Consider the following 18,902-nt stretch of genomic DNA (forward strand, 5'->3'; position numbering starts at 1 on the left):
CCAAAGTTATTTGCTAGAATTGTGGTAAGCTTGGACATTTCCATAAGGAGTGCAAAATAGAAAAGAATAAGAAAAAGAAGATGTAGTCACATAAATCTGTCCATTTTAATTAAATGAATATTTCGTATTTATTTGATTAAAAATCCACTAGCCACCAATTAATTAAATTAATATTTAATTAATTCATCCCCAAACATTCTTCTATTAATTAAATAAATTATTCAATTTATTTTAATTAATTCATTAAATCCAATTCAAATCAATTAAATAAATAAAATCAATTTATTTAATTAAATCCCCCTTTTCCTCTTTTAAATAAATTAACATTTATTTAAATCATTATCCCCACCCCACTTGCATTTTCCTACAAATGCAACTTGCACACATTTTGAAATAAATGAATTTTTATTTTAATAAAATCCTATTTTCCCTCACCCACCAAATCCACTTGCAAAATCTAATCACCTTCTAGATTCTTCTAACCCCTTCCTAATTAGCCTAATCCATCCCCTAATTATTGTCACATTCCTAAGCAAAATGGAGTCACTTCTCAAATGGCCCAAAGTCTTGGATAACCATTGAAGGTTTTCAACCTTCAACCACCAAAAACCCCAAAGTCTTTGAAAACCATTAAAGGCTTCCAACTTTCAACCACTTAATCCCCAAAGTCTCCAATAACCATTAATGGTTAATTCAACTCTCCCACATGGTTAAAACATTTGTTTTGACTCAACCTCTACCCAACCCAAGGGTCTCATCAGGTCATTAATGCTTTGACCATGATTATCTCTTAATCATTTGCACAAAGGTTTATCCTTGGATTAACTCCTAATCCAGTGGGTAATCCTAATTTAGGCTTGACACTTAGCCTTTAGATAACCATGAAGTCTTCTCAGGCATTCAATGCCTCCAACCCCTTTCTTTCAACCCAATCCTGTGTTGACACTTGTCACTATTTTATTGGTGCCAATTGTGCACATGGATCCCCAACTTTCAAGCTTGACCCTTGATTAAACCTTTCAATCCTGGCCATCCATTGCTCCATTTTCCCTATAAATAGAGCCCATTCCTTCATAATCCAGATCCTGAAAACTTGTATGCATTTAGACTATAGCCATTTTAGAGAGCATTTTAGCATAAACAAACTAAATCTTGTCTTTTGGTAAAATACATCATTTTAGCATTAAAATAGCTTTTCATTTCATGTTTAGAGCTATTCTACAATCTCAATCCTCCATAAGCATCCATAGTGCAAAAAGCTGCTGAGAGCTACACTATTTTGGAACTTGGAGAGGAGAGGAACAAGGGAGAAAGAACTAATATCATGTTAAGAGATAGTTGGAGATATCTCATTGTCTTACTTTTTTAGTTAGATATATTTAGCATGTTTTTAGTGTCTCCTTTGGAATGCCTTCATTGTGTTTGGTTTTTAGATTGATTAACTCTAACATCTTGTGTGTTTTATGTTGATTGATCTTGGACTAATCTTGTGCCATTTAGGAGGGCATCATTTGGTGAACCCGACGTGAATCGAACACGCAACCTTCTGATTGATTTTTTTGAAATTAACATTTTTCTTGTTGAAATTGCCACACAGGTCGCGCTTCGGCGCTATTGAACGCGTTTTAGCGCTATTGAAAAATTTCTTTTAGCGCTATTGACCCTAAAGTAGCGCTATTGAAAATGTTTCAGCGCTATTAACAACATTCCAGCGCTATTGTCACCGTTTCAGCGCTTTTGACTCCATTCTAGCGCTTTTGTATTCTCGGGATTTTCTTTTATTTAAGCGCTACTGTGTAAATTAGCGCTTCTGCTCACGCAGACTAGCGCTTTCGTATTAATTAGCGCTTCTGTAAAAAAACACAGAATAGCGCTATTGCGACAGAGTGTCGACCAAAGGGACTTGTAACCGAAAAAAAATAAAAAATTAGGCTTGTGGAAGCCCCCCTTTGAGCATCGATTTTATTAACTTGTTTCTTTTCTTTGTGCAGGTTAAAACAACACAACAAAAATCACAAAAAAATTTTCATTTAGTGCTTAAAAAGAACTTAAAAACACAAAAAAAAATAGTTTCATTGTTTTCTAGTTAGGGATACATTTTGTTTTGGTGCTTAAAATCAACCAAACAAACTTTATTTCTTGCATCAATTGGGACTTAAAAATCACAATCCACACTTCAAATTTTTTTGGTGCAGTAAAAAGAACAATCCACTTGTCTTTATTTTGGCAAAAACAAATTTTCCTTCATGCAATCGTGTTTTTCATTAAGTTGACCAAGACTTTCAACTTCTAGATTACAAAACATATTGCTTTGAAGTTAAAAAGAACACCATGGCTGTTGGAGCAACATCTCCAAATAGTTAGATCACATTTGCAAATGCTGGATTAAAAGGAACAAGTGTTTTACGTGTTTGGCACGCTTGTGCACAAAAAGTCAGTCGAGTGGTCCTACTTCTAACACACACTATCCTCTCCCTTGGCTCTCGTGGTCCTAGGTGCAAGAGAAAAGTGTTAGTAACGCTCAAAATTTTATCTTTTTAAGAGAGGCCTGCCAAGGGATCGATACTCTTGGGAACGACCTCGAGCGGTAAATCCTTCGAGCCGCTATAGAAATCAGGTGAGAGCGAAAGCTGTAGCCTTGGGTATAGCTGTTCCTACAGTGTAACTGGCCGAAAGGACAAATGGGCCCCACCACCAGTTACAAGGCTCTTAAGTGAGTCACTGCAGAATGAACTTATGTCCAAAGCCATCGAACATGACTAAACACCTTTAAGTAGTAGCCCACCTGTTCTATTGATTGAGGATATTTGAGGTATAATTTAGTGCAAGAGCATAGATGGTTTTGCTCCCAAGATACTCACCATACATATTTCCTTGAGTAGAAACATAGCTTTTTGAAAGGTCACTTGTGGCTTGATAAAAGTGGTGACTCCCCCATCATAGGGATCATCTATTTGTTATGCTCGTGCAAGACTTAGTATATCACATCCTTACCTGCCACGGCGGGATTCATAAGGTATGTAGTACCAAAGTCGAAGAAATATCAAGATGTGGGCTAAATTTATCACAACTGGCCATTTGACCATAGGGATAAAGAGTGTTTGAAGTGTGTTCATTTTACAGACCTAGAGCAAATTGAGCCGACTTCAGGCTTTGGAAATACATCTTAAAATAAATCTAAAGGAAGGGTCAAAAACAAGTCCAAGGATTGGGTTGATCTAGACCCATACTCATTTGTGCCTTTTGAGGCAACATTCTTGTGTTTGTGTGCTTGCTTTGTTTTCTTGTCAAAGAAAAATCAGAAAATCAATCCCAAAAACAAAGTATTCATCCAACATCTGTCAACACAACCAAAAACATCAAAAACAAGGTACAAACAAACAAAGAATCAAAAATTTATGACCATTCTTCACATCTTGCGAAAGAAGAAGTGTCATCAGAATATCACCTTGAAAAGGAGACCACTAAGCTCAAAGGCTTTGATCAAAAGGAGGAAATTCTTCTATATCAATCGACAAATCTTTGTCTCCCATAGAGTCTTTCTACATCGCATGCGTCTCTATCTTCAAGGTAAAACAAACGAGTTTGATTCAGAATCATTGAACCGCAGAGCTTTTATGCAATATAGAGCTCTAAGTTATCACAAAAATCAAGGAGGAAAGATTAACCCCAAATTCTTCCCAAACATTTGTATCACCTACAACACAGCTCGAGAAGTGCCACCAACACCCGAAAGGGAAGAGATAGAGTTTGTCCCATTTGTGACACAAAGTTTTTATTGAAGTTGAAAACAAAACATCCATCATCTTACTCATACATTATCATTCCATCATCAATTCATCCCAAAACTCTCAAAACATTCAGAGGTTCTTGTCCCAAATTCTCTTTTTAGATATTGCTTGAAATCAAACACATCACATCACTTTTAGATTGTTTCTACATCTAGGATAAGCTCATCCTAAGAGACACATCTACGCAGGTTAAAACTAGTTCATGAGTGAATCCTCTCATTACTAGGTAGTCAAAATCTGTAACACATCTCAGATTTCTCTACACCTTATCACATCAAAACTTATCAAAACAAGCAAGCAATTCAAAGAAGGAATTTTGGTTACATCTATCTTAAAGTGCTAGAGACCTACATACCACCAATCCACTAAAAACATCCATCCTTCATCACCACTCATCATCATCTTCAATCAACTTCAAAAACAAACTTGCAAACAAAATGGCTCAAACCCGATCACGATCAAGGCAGCGAGAAATAGAAATTGAGGAAGAAGAGGACAACCTCAATGAATTTCAAGAAGCACTGGGAGGAAATGTGAATGACGAAAACCCAAGTACTCCCACTCCTTCAACAATCGAAAGGGTTCAGCATAACCCTCATTTTAACAGATTATTTGATAAAATATTAAGGAGCAATGCGGATGCTCACTTTTTAAGACTCGCTCAAGAAGGAGCCAAACTCCCCTCAGACTTTGATCTTGCCCAATTAAGACAAGCATCAGAAAGACAAAGTCGCCATGAGGAGGAAAGGCGTAGAGACCACATCAGATATAACATCCCTCGAGGTAACCCACCACCTCCTCCTCCTAACGAAATAGAGATGTTGCGGCAACAAGTTGAGAATCTCGCCCAGCAACTTCATAGTGGTGTTAAAACCAATCAATTCTCACTTAACGACATCTGTCCCTATCCGTTTGACAGGAATCTTTATATGCCACCCTTTCCACGCGGGTTCGAAACACCAAAATTCGAAAAATATAGAGGAAAGGGAGATCCCCGCGATCATGTCCGAGAATTTCATTCCGCTTGTCTCGAAGTTGCATATGAAGACACATACTTAATGCGCCTTTTTCCCCAAAGCTTGGGAGGAACAACCACATCATGGTTTTCCCGACTACCAGGTGGCATAAGAACATTTGAGGAACTCATCCAGAAGTTCCTATCTCATTACTCTTATAATATTGAACGTGACATCACCATGGCTGATCTATGCAACACCAAACAAAAACCAGGTGAATTATTCTCAGTATTCCTGCAACGATGGCGCCAAATGTCTAGCAGACGTTCTCTTCAGTTACCTGAACGAGAACTAGTGGAAATTTTCATTTCCAACTTAAACGAAGAAATGGAATTTCACCTGGATGTCAAAGACACAGATTCTTTTAACGATATGATCACCAAGGGTATAAAATGTGAGCGGGCACTCATCAAAAAAGGACTCATCAAAATCTTTAATGAACCCAAAGATGGTCCTCGCCCGCGCTTCAATAGCGATAAACCGAACTTCTGGAACAAGAATAAGAATATCGTCAATGATGGGGTTGTGGATGCTCGGACTGTCCAAAATGCACAACCTGTGGTTCGGTTTGCAGGACAAAATCCTCCACCTCAAAATAACACAAATGTTCTTCCTAATCAAGGTCGCATCACATCTCAGGATGAACCAAGACCTCGTCCACAAAAACAAAAACGCACATACACTCCCTTAGGGGAACCCATTGAAACAGTGATGCGACAACTCATTTCTCAGAATTTGATCACGCTACCTAAGTTATCAAATTATGAGCCTCAAGTCAAACCGGCATGGTGGAGAGATACTGAACATTGTGAGTTCCATCAAGGAAGAGGACATAAGACAAGTAATTGTCATCGATTGAAAGATCTCATTCAAGATCTTATTGATCGAGGAGAAATTGAAATTGAAGGGCATGACCCAAAAATGACCAATAATGATCATCAGATGTTCAAGAATCCACTTCCATCGCAAGATCAAAGGGGTCCTTCCACGTCCAGACGAGGTCCTGATACCACTGATTATACACAAGCTGCGTATAATTACACTGTCAATCACCTGTATGATGCCAGTGAACAAATTGCAACTATCACCTTCAAAAATCCCACCTCAAATTGCAATGTTGTTACACGTCGTGGCAAGGTCACCATAAAGGCAGCTCCACAAGGCACTACCTCCATCCCAAAGCAGTACAATCTTGTGGAACAATTAGACAAAACCCCTGCACTTATATCCATCTTGGAACTATTGCGTCTGTCACCCTCTCATAAAACAATCTTGGATCAAGCACTCCAAGAGGCGTCAGTCCCTGCAAACTTAAACACGGACCAATTTCAAGCCATGGTTGGAAGTCTAAAGTCATCACCCTGTCTCACTTTTTCTGAAAGTGATAACTCTTCCTTCCAACAACCTCATAACGCCTCACTCCACATTGAAGGCTTTGTCAACCAACACAGGATCAAGCGAGTCTTGATCGATAATGGAGCAGGCCTAAACATTTGTACACTACAGTTGGTCACAGCATTGGGATATGCAGTAGAATCAGTGGATCCTCGCAAGAAGATCACCATCAAAGCCTATGATGATGCAGAGCGTTCATCCAAAGGAGCTGTGGTACTACCAATCCGGGTTGGCCCTGTGGTAAAACACATCATTTGTCAGGTTCTGGACCTTCCTCTGCCATATAATCTATTATTAGGGAGACCTTGGATACATGCCATGCAAGCCGTTCCATCTACCTACCATCAATGTATCAAGTTCCCACATAACGGTGTAGAGATCACAATCCTAGGTGATGCAAATCCCTTTGCATTTTGCCATAATATCAGCCATCAACCAGAAATTACTGTTCCTAATAATAGGGAAGCCATTTCCTCCACATCATATGTAAATCCCGCCTCTCTTGCCAGTTCAAACACTCCTATACCCAAGCAAGAAAAGCTTAAGATGAAAGTCGCAGAGGAAGGTCCTGGAGAATACAACTTGAGTCAGCTCTTTTGTGTGGGACAAATGCCCACTTCTCCAAGAACACATGGTAAACCACAACAGTTGCTCCAGCAACCACTAATCACGCCTGCATGTGCCTTAACGCCTTTCATCCTTGGAAAGAGTCAAGAGGAAGAAACACAAGATGAGGACCTAGCGGACTGGATCTATAAAGACCCCGTTACCACTGATAAACCGCGAGTTACGCTTCCTACAGAACAGTATGGCAAAGGCCTCCTCATTATGCAAAGAATGGGGTATGATGGTCAAAGTGCTTTGGGATCCTGCAAACAAGGACGACAAGAACCGCTGTTGCCAGAATTCAAGCCCAAAGGTAATACAGGCCTTGGCTTTGAAAAAGAGATCCTTCCTAAACTCAGATTCAAAGGAAAACCCAGCAAACCATTTTGCCCACCTACTACAAAGAGGATACCTTTCATAATCAAAGCACCATCAAGCACTATCCCCACTGCCCCCTCAAGGCTCACAACTCCACCATCACCAATGTCACTCATCCCACCAAACGGACCAGTAATCCCGTCAATAACACCCATAGCAGCAACAACTGTATCAGAACCCGCAGCAGCATTTATGGCGCCAGTAGTTCTAGCAGAAGCCACTGTGTCACCATTACCAATACTTCCAGTAACAAATCCTTTAAACCCCATCACGGTTCCTACAGCATCGATCACCACAAAAGTACATAAACCAATCACGCCTGCAGTATTTAACTCCAAAGACATCCCAGTATGGTATAGCAATCGGATGTTGGAAAGTGATTCAGAGACCGACTCACATGAGTGGGAATTCGATTCAGTGCAACTTAACACTTCAGATGAGGAAGACACATCACCACCTCCGCCACGCAAAGACATTCCTGTTTACGGAGAAGCACAGATAAAGACCACTTGGGTACCTGAGCTGGAAACATCTTCCATAGACCCTACGTCTCATCCTACGCCTGATTCTGACAGGGAGAGTACCATCAACGACCTTCACCACACTGTCTTAACCCTCACTGATACATCTCCCGCACTTAACCTAATCGATGACGTAATGCCCATTGTCCACCCTGAACTCATCGAATGGAACCAACCAAATCCCCCATGTCTTGACCTCTTCCAAAACGATGAGGCTATCATTGACTTTTTGGAATTAAGGGATAATCTACCAAGCGGGGATCACAAAGCTGGATTCGCCATTCAACTTAATAGCACAGCATACTTCGGAGCGGATGCCAAACCCTTCAGCTGCAAAAATATAACATTAAAACATGGATCTTCCAGTGAAAACCACACTGTGGCACTGTTTGATCCAACAAAAGTAAAAAGAAAGAGCGTATCCAACGGTGAAAACCTCTCTGAGGCGCCTGAGGATGAAGGGTTTGACATTCTCCCTGCTAGTACACAACAGGAACGATCGACGATTCTCATCGAGGAAACCAAAGAATACAATGTGGGGACTCCTGAAGACCCTCATATCATACATCTAGCATCTCTTCTCACTACAGAGGAACAGCCTCAATTCATAGAATTCTTCCAACAGCGTCAGATCAACTTTGCATGGTCATATGCAGACATGCCTGGGCTTGATCCTGATTTAGTCATGCATCATCTCACAGTAGCAAAAGGAGCCAAACCTGTCAAGCAGAAGCTTCGTAAGATGCATCCTCAGATTGCCGTGCTAGTCAAAACAGAACTCAAGAAACTCCTGGATGTTGGTTTCATTAGACCAATTGATTATGCAGAATGGATCTCCAACATTGTACCAGTTGGCAAACCAAAAGGGGGCATCCGCATTTGTACAGACTTCAGAGATCTAAATAAGGCATGTCCTAAGGATGATTTCCCTCTACCAAATATCGACATCATAGTGGATTTGACAGCAGGACATGCCATGCTTTCACTCATGGATGGCTTTTCAGGATACAATCAAATAAAGATCGCACCAGAGGACCAACGTAAGACAGCCTTCACATGTCCATGGGGCACATACTGCTGGAATGTAATGCCTTTTGGTCTAAAGAATGCAGGAGTGACCTATCAAAGAGCAATGACCACCATCTTCCATGACATGATGCATACCATGATGGAAGACTATGTGGATGACTTACTAGCAAAATCACTTACTAGAGAAGGACATCTCCACATCTTAGATCAAATCTTTGATAGACTGGAACAATACCATGTTCGACTCAACCCAAAGAAATGTGTCTTCGGAGTGACCTCCGGGAAGCTTCTAGGATACATTGTCTCAAGCAAAGGCATTGAAGTCGATCCAGCAAAGGTAAAGGCAATCATGGACATGCCACCACCAAAGAATATCAGTCAGCTAAGGACATTACAAGGACGGCTTCAATCCATCCGAAGATTCATTGCACAATTGGCTGATAAGTGTCACCCATTCACACACCTGCTACACAAGAACATCCGCTTCCAATGGGATGACAAATGCCAGCAAGCATTTCAGGTGCTTAAAAACTATCTCATGAATCCACCATTGCTGATGCCACCAGATCCAAGTAGACCGTTGTTACTTTACATCTCAGCGACAAGTACAGCATTAGGTGTACTACTGGCACAACATAATGCAGAAGGAAAAGAGTGTGCTATTTACTACATCTCTCGCACACTTGTGGGCTATGAACTCAATTACACACCTATTGAGCGAGCTTGCCTAGCAGTAATCTTGGCAGCCACTAAACTGAGGCACTATCTGTTAACACACAAGGTGCAACTCATTGCAAAGATTGATCCACTCAAGTACTTACTCAGCAAAGCAGCATTGACAGGTCGTTTGGCCAAATGGGTGATGATTCTAAGTGAATTTGATATTGAGTATGTGGACCGTAAAGCTATCAAAGGTCAGGTTATTGCAGATCAGTTGGCCGATGCACCTCTCATAGGTGATCATCCTCTCATTTCCAATTTTCCAGATGAAGAGATATTCATGATCACAGAAGTACAACCATGGAAACTATATTTTGATGGTTCATACACTAGGCACGGCTCGGGGGCAGGCATTCTGTTTATCACACCTCAAGGTGATAGCATCCCGAAGTCTTACAGGCTCACATTTCCATGCACAAACAACATAGCAGAGTATGAGGCCTTGATCACGGGACTCAGGTTAGCCGTACAATGGAAATTGCAAGAACTACAAGTATATGGCGATTCCCAACTAGTCATTCGACAAGCAACAGATGAATATCAGACCAAAGATGATAAACTCATGCCATATAAGCAAATGGTGGACAATCTAAAGGCATCATTTACTACTATCACTTTTGAGCAGATACCAAGAGATCAGAATCGAGCTGCTGATGCCATGGCTACCATCGCATCTCTCCTAGATCTTCCACAAAATTCAACACGCTACGAGTTCTTGGTAGAACAGCTTTGGATCCCCGCTTATGATATCCCTGAATCTGAAATGATATGTCGCCTTGTTGGTTCTGAATCCCCATGGTATGGTGAGTTCTGCACCTATCTTCGCGATCATACCCTTCCTCCCAACCAATCAAATAATCAACGTAAAACCTTCATTCGCCAAACTGCTCGATATACCATTATTGCTGAAACCCTATACCGACGTAGTCTTGATGGTACTCTCCTTCGATGTCTGGAACAAGATGAGATAACAAAGGCTTTGGAAGAGGTACATGAAGGAATTTGCGGGACTCACTCAAGTGGTCCATCACTAGCCAAGAAGATCATGCGAGCTGGATACTATTGGCCATCTATGGAAAAGGATTCCTACTACTTTGTTAGGAAGTGCAAGAAATGTCAAGTTCATGGCGACCTGATACATGCACCAGCACAGGAACTACAACCAATCACAACACCATGGCCTTTTTGTCAATGGGGCCTTGACCTTGTGGGTAAAATCCATCCATCTTCATCCAATGGCCATAAATTCATTATTACCGCCACCGAATATTTCACCAAGTGGATCGAAGCTGTTCCACTTACCCAAGTCACCGGCAAGCAGATCGCCTCATTCATCCTCAATTACATCATCTGCCGGTATGGTGTACCCATGTCTATTGTCACAGATAACGGTCTCCCTTTCAAAAATCAGGATGTCCGTGAACTTTGTGAGAAATTTCATATCCAACACCGCTTTTCCACTCCCTATTACCCACAAGGCAATGGTCAGGCCGAAGCATCCAATAAAAACATTTTGAGAATCCTAAAGAAGACAGTCAATGATGCCGGTCGTGATTGGCATGTTCAATTGAATCCAGCATTATGGGCATATCGAACTAGCATTCGAACCCCTACAGGTGCAACTCCTTATTCATTGGTCTATGGTGCAGAAGCTATCTTGCCTATTGAGGTCGAGATACCATCCTTACGAGTTTCCTTGCATAATCTCATCGATGATGAAGCATACAGAGTCTCACGCCTTCGGGACTTAGAGTTACTTGATGAGAAAAGACAAGCTGCATACAATCACCTAAAAGCCTATCAGCAGCGCATGAGTAGAAGTTACAATCACCGAGTTAGATCTCGTACATTTGAGGTAGGTGATCTTGTTCTTCGAGAAAATCCTCGCAACCAACCAAATAGAGAACATCAAGGTAAGTTTGAATCAAACTGGCTGGGCCCATATGTTGTCACTGCTGTGTTCGGGTCCGGGGCATATCAGTTGGCTACACCAGAAGGAGAACCGCTCACAGATCCAATCAACAGCATGCACCTCAAAAGGTTTTATACCTAAGGTGTACAAGGCATCAGGCTCCCCTACATATCAGAAAATACAAAAACATTCAAAAAAGTAAAGAAAAATCATGCATCCAAACGTTGAACAACCACTCCGGTGGCACCTTGGGTAAGTACGATGGTGAAAACCTGGCAAACAGGCGCCACTCGTAAAGGCAATGGCTCCAATATCTTTCAGCCTCGTTGCGATCACATTCATGCACACATACATCTAGCATTTCACCTTTTCATAGTCAGGTCTACAAACTGGGGGCAATACCCTTACCCTCGTAATGGAAGTGGATTCTACATTGTCTTATATATCATTACGCTCTTCATTCAAGCAATCATCAAGAAAATACAAAAACATTCAGAAAATGTCCTGAAGAAAATACAAAAACATTCAAAAATGTCTCGCAAAATACAAAAACATTCAAAAATGACTCACAAAATCCAAAAACATCGAAAAACCCATCAAAAATCACACACAAACATGACAACACCTTGTACATATTCATCCAATCAGATGTAAAACAAACATTGACAAACTACTCACACAAATGACCATTTACCAATCACACCAAACCAATCGACATCAACAATCCAAACCTGTCTTTAACCAAGGATGCATCCTTCCTTACCAAAACAAAGACAAGATGACATTTTCTTTGACAAGAAAATTATGTTAGGCTATCAAATACTTGGTTGATTTGTGAGTACAATCGTTTGTTTATCTGTATCGGGATCTTTTCAGCATTGTTTTGTTTTGTTTGCGCATCATTTCCGATGAAGTTCTGGGGCATGTACTAATGGTGTCTACGTGGGAAGTTCACTAAGCTACGTGATCTTATGCAAAATGCAGTCATAGATCACTACGGCTTGCTGACTACAGCGTATACCTCGACCATATGAGCATGAGCCATTACCAAGGATCCTTATTCTTTATTCTTTATGTAAATATGCTGTTTGGTTGCAGGTGCAATGCTCATCCTTTGGTTCCTCTTCCTCCCAATTGGATAAAGGTTTTATTTTCTTAGTACGGTATGAGCTTGTCTCAGGATCTGATCAGCCTAAGATCAAGGAGGACGATCCAAGTCATGCACGAAAGGAGATAATCCTTGTCTGTTCCGCAAGCAATACTCAGGTCAACTTGATCCATTATATCAAGTTGCTTGTATTAACTTGCTATATAAAATCCATGAAAGGAATACTCAGGTCATCTTGAATCATTATGTCAAGATGCTTGTATTCTCTTCCAACATTTTAAAGCTCAATGATGAAAATAGAGCACTATGGATCGTCATCTCATCTCATCTGTATATATTGCATTTCGTTGCATTCCACCCATCCATACACTCATAATAGCTACATATCATGCATACATAGTCATAATAATGCATACTCTATTTTCCTCTTCTTCCATAGGAATGAGTCATAGGTTTTCCCTTTCTTCTATCTAACATCGAACCCACCCCCCCTCACCCTCCCCATCTCGATAATCAGCATCACATACCCTACATCATTTCTCAATCAACCCAATCAAGCCACGTTCATCACCATCCATCTCTAAATAGGAGGGATTGTGTTTCCTATCCTAAGTCATCCAATAAGCCAAGCAAGTTACTCTGTCTGCACAGGTACATTGACTCACACACACCTAGACTATCAACAGATACTCTGATCATGTATCTTCGAGTCTCAATAGGTAATCTATTATGGCAAATCCTAGACTACATCAGGCATTTATCATAATGACCTAGTCTCAACGGGGCTGCCATGATTCCCCACAACCACCCATCACATGCACATACTATCAATTGATCAACCAATCAAACACAATCACATCGGACAATTACATCAATTGTCTACGTCTCAACGAGTATTTTGCTTCATATACCTTGACTTCATCGGGCAATTACATCAATTGTCTAAGTCACATCAGGTCACTTTGATTCACTTACTCAGACTTTATCATGTCCAAGCGACCAACTGACATCAACTGTCACGCTTTGACTTGACCGGGGCAATTAAACCGATTGCACCAGATTGTTCAACCAATTTTGATCAATTGTATAGCATCAATCCAAACCCCACCACATTTTCACTGTATCTCTTGCATGACCTCAGGGTACTCGCTGGCTTGTTGTTTCTCCGTATTCACTCTATTTTTCTTCCATTCTTTCACCGTTGTTGCTAATTTCTTCCATTCTACCTCCCCTTCACTTTTTATTCTTTTTCGAGAGATCGCCCAATTTTTCGAAATTTTTCGGCCCATCTCTCGAGGGGGCATACCACCCATTAAATTTACATTTTATGGGGCATTTCTTCACACTAGTTTTTCTTTCTTTGAAACGATGCGATAAACCGCACCGTCTCAAAGAGGGGCAAATGTAGTCACATAAATCTGTCCATTTTAATTAAATGAATATTTCGTATTTATTTGATTAAAAATCCACTAGCCACCAATTAATTAAATTAATATTTAATTAATTCATCCCCAAACATTCTTCTATTAATTAAATAAATTATTCAATTTATTTTAATTAATTCATTAAATCCAATTCAAATCAATTAAATAAATAAAATCAATTTATTTAATTAAATCCCCCTTTTCCTCTTTTAAATAAATTAACATTTATTTAAATCATTATCCCCACCCCACTTGCATTTTCCTACAAATGCAACTTGCACACATTTTGAAATAAATGAATTTTTATTTTAATAAAATCCTATTTTCCCTCACCCACCAAATCCACTTGCAAAATCTAATCACCTTCTAGATTCTTCTAACCCCTTCCTAATTAGCCTAATCCATCCCCTAATTATTGTCACATTCCTAAGCAAAATGGAGTCACTTCTCAAATGGCCCAAAGTCTTGGATAACCATTGAAGGTTTTCAACCTTCAACCACCAAAAACCCCAAAGTCTTTGAAAACCATTAAAGGCTTCCAACTTTCAACCACTTAATCCCCAAAGTCTCCAATAACCATTAATGGTTAATTCAACTCTCCCACATGGTTAAAACATTTGTTTTGACTCAACCTCTACCCAACCCAAGGGTCTCATCAGGTCATTAATGCTTTGACCATGATTATCTCTTAATCATTTGCACAAAGGTTTATCCTTGGATTAACTCCTAATCCAGTGGGTAATCCTAATTTAGGCTTGACACTTAGCCTTTAGATAACCATGAAGTCTTCTCAGGCATTCAATGCCTCCAACCCCTTTCTTTCAACCCAATCCTGTGTTGACACTTGTCACTATTTTATTGGTGCCAATTGTGCACATGGATCCCCAACTTTCAAGCTTGACCCTTGATTAAACCTTTCAATCCTGGCCATCCATTGCTCCATTTTCCCTATAAATAGAGCCCATTCCTTCATAATCCAGATCCTGAAAACTTGTATGCATTTAGACTATAGCCATTTTAGAGAGCATTTTAGCATAAACAAACTAAATCTTGTCTTTTGGTAAAATACATCATTTTAGCATTAAAATAGCTTTTCATTTCATGTTTAGAGCTATTCTACAATCTCAATCCTCCATAAGCATCCATAGTGCAAAAAGCTGCTGAGAGCTACACTATTTTGGAACTTGGAGAGGAGAGGAACAAGGGAGAAAGAACTAATATCATGTTAAGAGATAGTTGGAGATATCTCATTGTCTTACTTTTTTAGTTAGATATATTTAGCATGTTTTTAGTGTCTCCTTTGGAATGCCTTCATTGTGTTTGGTTTTTAGATTGATTAACTCTAACATCTTGTGTGTTTTATGTTGATTGATCTTGGACTAATCTTGTGCCATTTAGGAGGGCATCAGAAGAAATTTGATTATGGTTTTGAGTCTCAGAAGGAAGACAGTGACATGTTCATTGCAACTTTGGCTACTTATGTAGGTAATGATGCATAGTTAACTGACTCATATGACCTCTAATAGAGATAAGTTTCTTGAATATGAAAAATTTAATGTAGGTATGGTATACTTGGGTACTGATTCTTATTTAGATATTGTTAGTTGTGGTAAAGTTAAAATCATGTTTTCTAATGGCAGCATACAAATGATTAATGGTGTGTTGCATATTCCTGGAGTAGCTCAAAATCTGTTATCTATGAGAATCCTATTAGATGCAGGTGTGCAGGTAGCCTTTTTTTATACAAGATGCAAAATGGTTAGAGGTGATATGGTAATTGCTAGATGTGCCAAATTTGACACACTATATAAGCTAGTTTCATACATTGTTGAGTGTAATAACACTTCTGCAAAAGGTAAATATGTGAATACTTAGTTGGAAGAAGTTAGGGTTTCACCTTTATCCTCAATGGTCATAGATTTTGGGTACCTAAGGGTGATTTTTCTTTTGAATTGTTGTTACCTACAAACAAGACTATGTTATGGTACTAGAGACTCGACCACATTAGAGAAAAGGGTCTAAGGACCTTGAAAAATAAAAACCTTCTTGAAGGTTTGAATAATTGTAATCTTGATTTTATTTTTGCGAGCTTTACATTTATGGGAAATAAAACCTTGTTCAATTTTACTCAAGTTCTCATGAATATCTTGGTGTGTTGGATCTTATTTATTCTAATGTGTTTGGTCTTGCAGATATTCCTTCCATTGAAAAATCCACATATTATGTTCCATTTATTGATGATTGTAACAAAAGGACATGGGTATAATTTCTAAAGACTAAATATGAAGTCTTTAGTCGATTTAAAGAGTTTAAATAAATGGTTGGGTTGTTGAATAGAATGAAAATAAAAATTTTAAGCATTGATAATAGTCTAATGAATTTTTCTCTAATAGTTTTGATAGACTATGTAAATATTGTGCATTCACAGACATAAGAAAACTCCATATTTTCTGCAATAGAATAGAGTTATAGAACATTGATATAGAAGACTAGTAGTATGTTTAGTGGTGCTGGTCCAAAACAAAAGTTTTGGGCTGAACCTATTGCCTCTACTCACTACCTGGTTAGCAAGTCTTTTACATTAACTCTTGTTGATGAAACACCTATGGAATTTTTCTGAAAGATTTTTCCCCATGCAAATCATTGTGCTACAGAATTATTGTTTATCTATTTATGTGTAAAGTTGAAAATTGGGAACCTTAGCCAAATTCACCACTTGGGAGAAAGATGGGAACTTAACTTGGGTTCAATTTTCACTTGGGAGGGACATTACATTCAAAAGAGGGGGATGAATCTACTAGATCCAATCCCAGATGATGCAAGGATTGAATACTAAGTAGATTGGAATGGATTAAAATGCAATTGACCCTCTTTTGTAAGTTGATTGATTAAATTAAGATAGTGTTGAAAATGAAGGCAAAGTATGCGAAAACAGTGAGCTACAGATTCAAGATTCATTTGTGCACCTAGATATGAGAAGCTTGAGACGATTTGGAGTTTCTCTGTGAAATTTGACAAAATTTGTAGGGACCGTGTGTCCGGACAAGGGCACCCTCCTATCGGTCCTCCAAACTTTTTGTGCATCGAAAAGGGTTTTTCCATCTTTGCGAATAAAGATTAATTCCAGAAGTACAGCTGCGCACCTATTTCCTACATAGAGAAAGAAAGGGAAATGTATTGGGAATAAGGGTTTGTCTTCATATCAAACCCAGGTTTTGAAATTAATCAAGTGGTTGAAATAATGTAAATGAAATGACTGAAAGTAGAAATCCTCCTCTTTGAGGGGAGGTTGAATTGACTGAAATTGAAATTCTTATACCTCCTTGTGAGGTTTTTCTTGCCTCCACATGGAATTAGGGTTTCATGAAGTAGAATGTTGATCTCCTCTTCAATGCTTGAAATCTTGACTCTATTGTTGCTCCAAAGCTCAAAGGAAGACTGAAAATGCTCAATTTCTCTTGAATGCTTGATCTCTTGGATGCTTGAATGCTTGATTGAATTTTGTTAGATGTCAAATGAGAGAGGAAATCCCTCTTATATACTCTCTAGTATGTTTAATTGACTGATTTTCTGACTTGAGACGACATAGGAGGGAATTCCCACTTCAAATTTGAGTTAGGTCCAAGGGGAGAGGATCAAGAGAGGTCTCAAATAGGGGATCCCAGGGTGCCATGCCTTGGTCCCAATGGATCCTAGGGCACCACGCCCTAGTCCTAGTGGATCCTAGGGTGCCACGCCATGGTCCTACCCTATTTTGGGGCAAGATCAAGGTGCAGGAAAAGTGCAAGGTTGATTTGCAATTTATTTTTGATGTACATGAGCATATTCAAGTCTCTCATCAGGCTGAGAGGCGCAAATACTAAGGCGAAGACCCAAATGTAGTAAAAAATTACAAGGGGTGCAATTTTAGGACATTACATTATGCATGTGATTTTATATTTTCTTTAATAAATTTAGATCATATTTTAAGTTTTATGTACATCACTCACTTTGAGAATAGTGTAAATTTTACACACATACACACATATATTAGAGTATGATCATCTTTGGTTCTATTTGTTGGGTAGGTTTTTTTTAGATAATTATTATTTGAGTGAGAGCTTGTGAAAAAGGAGAATATTATAATGTTTATTATGGGAAATAAAGATGGCAAGAACATTAGAAATTAGGTGGAAATTTTTTTCAAGAATTAATTTTGAGACATAGAAATTGAAAATAGAAGATTTATTGATTGATCTTGACTCATGGGATGCTACTGATGCAAATATTTAAAGACCTACAAATTCTACTCAAGCATCTTAGTATCATGCGATAGATTAAAATAAGGGTCTAATTAGATTGTGTATATTGTAGATTTTTTTCTTATAAATATCCACAAATCACCCACTAGAAAACCTTTATGGAAGAAACTTGGAGAGATATATCAAGCCCAATCCTTGGTGAAGAAAACATTCTTAAGGAAGAATCTTTATTCCTTGGGGATGAATTGTAGACCACCTGAAAAAATTTAACATGTTGGTGGCTCTATCAAACTCTATGAATGTAAAGATGGAGGAAGGAGAAAAGATGCAAAATTTTACCAAAGTCATAGGATACCAAAGTCAATCTGAAGGTAGAGGATTTTGTTGGTTCTTTACTTTCTAAATAGATGAGGATGGAGGTCTCTCTAAGAGATAAAGAGGCTTTGATTTTTTTAGGAAGACCAAAATAAATAGGTAAGAAGAATCAAAACTAGCATGAAAAATCTAGATCTCCAAGAAAAGATGTAAATATCTTTATAAAATCAAGACCATTTTCTAGAACTATGGTAAACTTGGCCACTTCCATAAGGAGTGCAAATAAGAGAATAAAATAAGAAAAAAGTCAAATATACATTTTTTGACTCCAAGAAGGAAGATGATGACATATTTATTGCAAATTTATCCACTCACATAGACAAGAATGCATGGTTGGTTGACTCAAATGCATCTTTTCATACAAACTTGAATAGACACCGACTATA

This window comes from Cryptomeria japonica, chromosome 3 (genome assembly GCF_030272615.1).
Source record: "Cryptomeria japonica chromosome 3, Sugi_1.0, whole genome shotgun sequence".
Taxonomy (NCBI): Eukaryota; Viridiplantae; Streptophyta; class Pinopsida; order Cupressales; family Cupressaceae; genus Cryptomeria; species Cryptomeria japonica.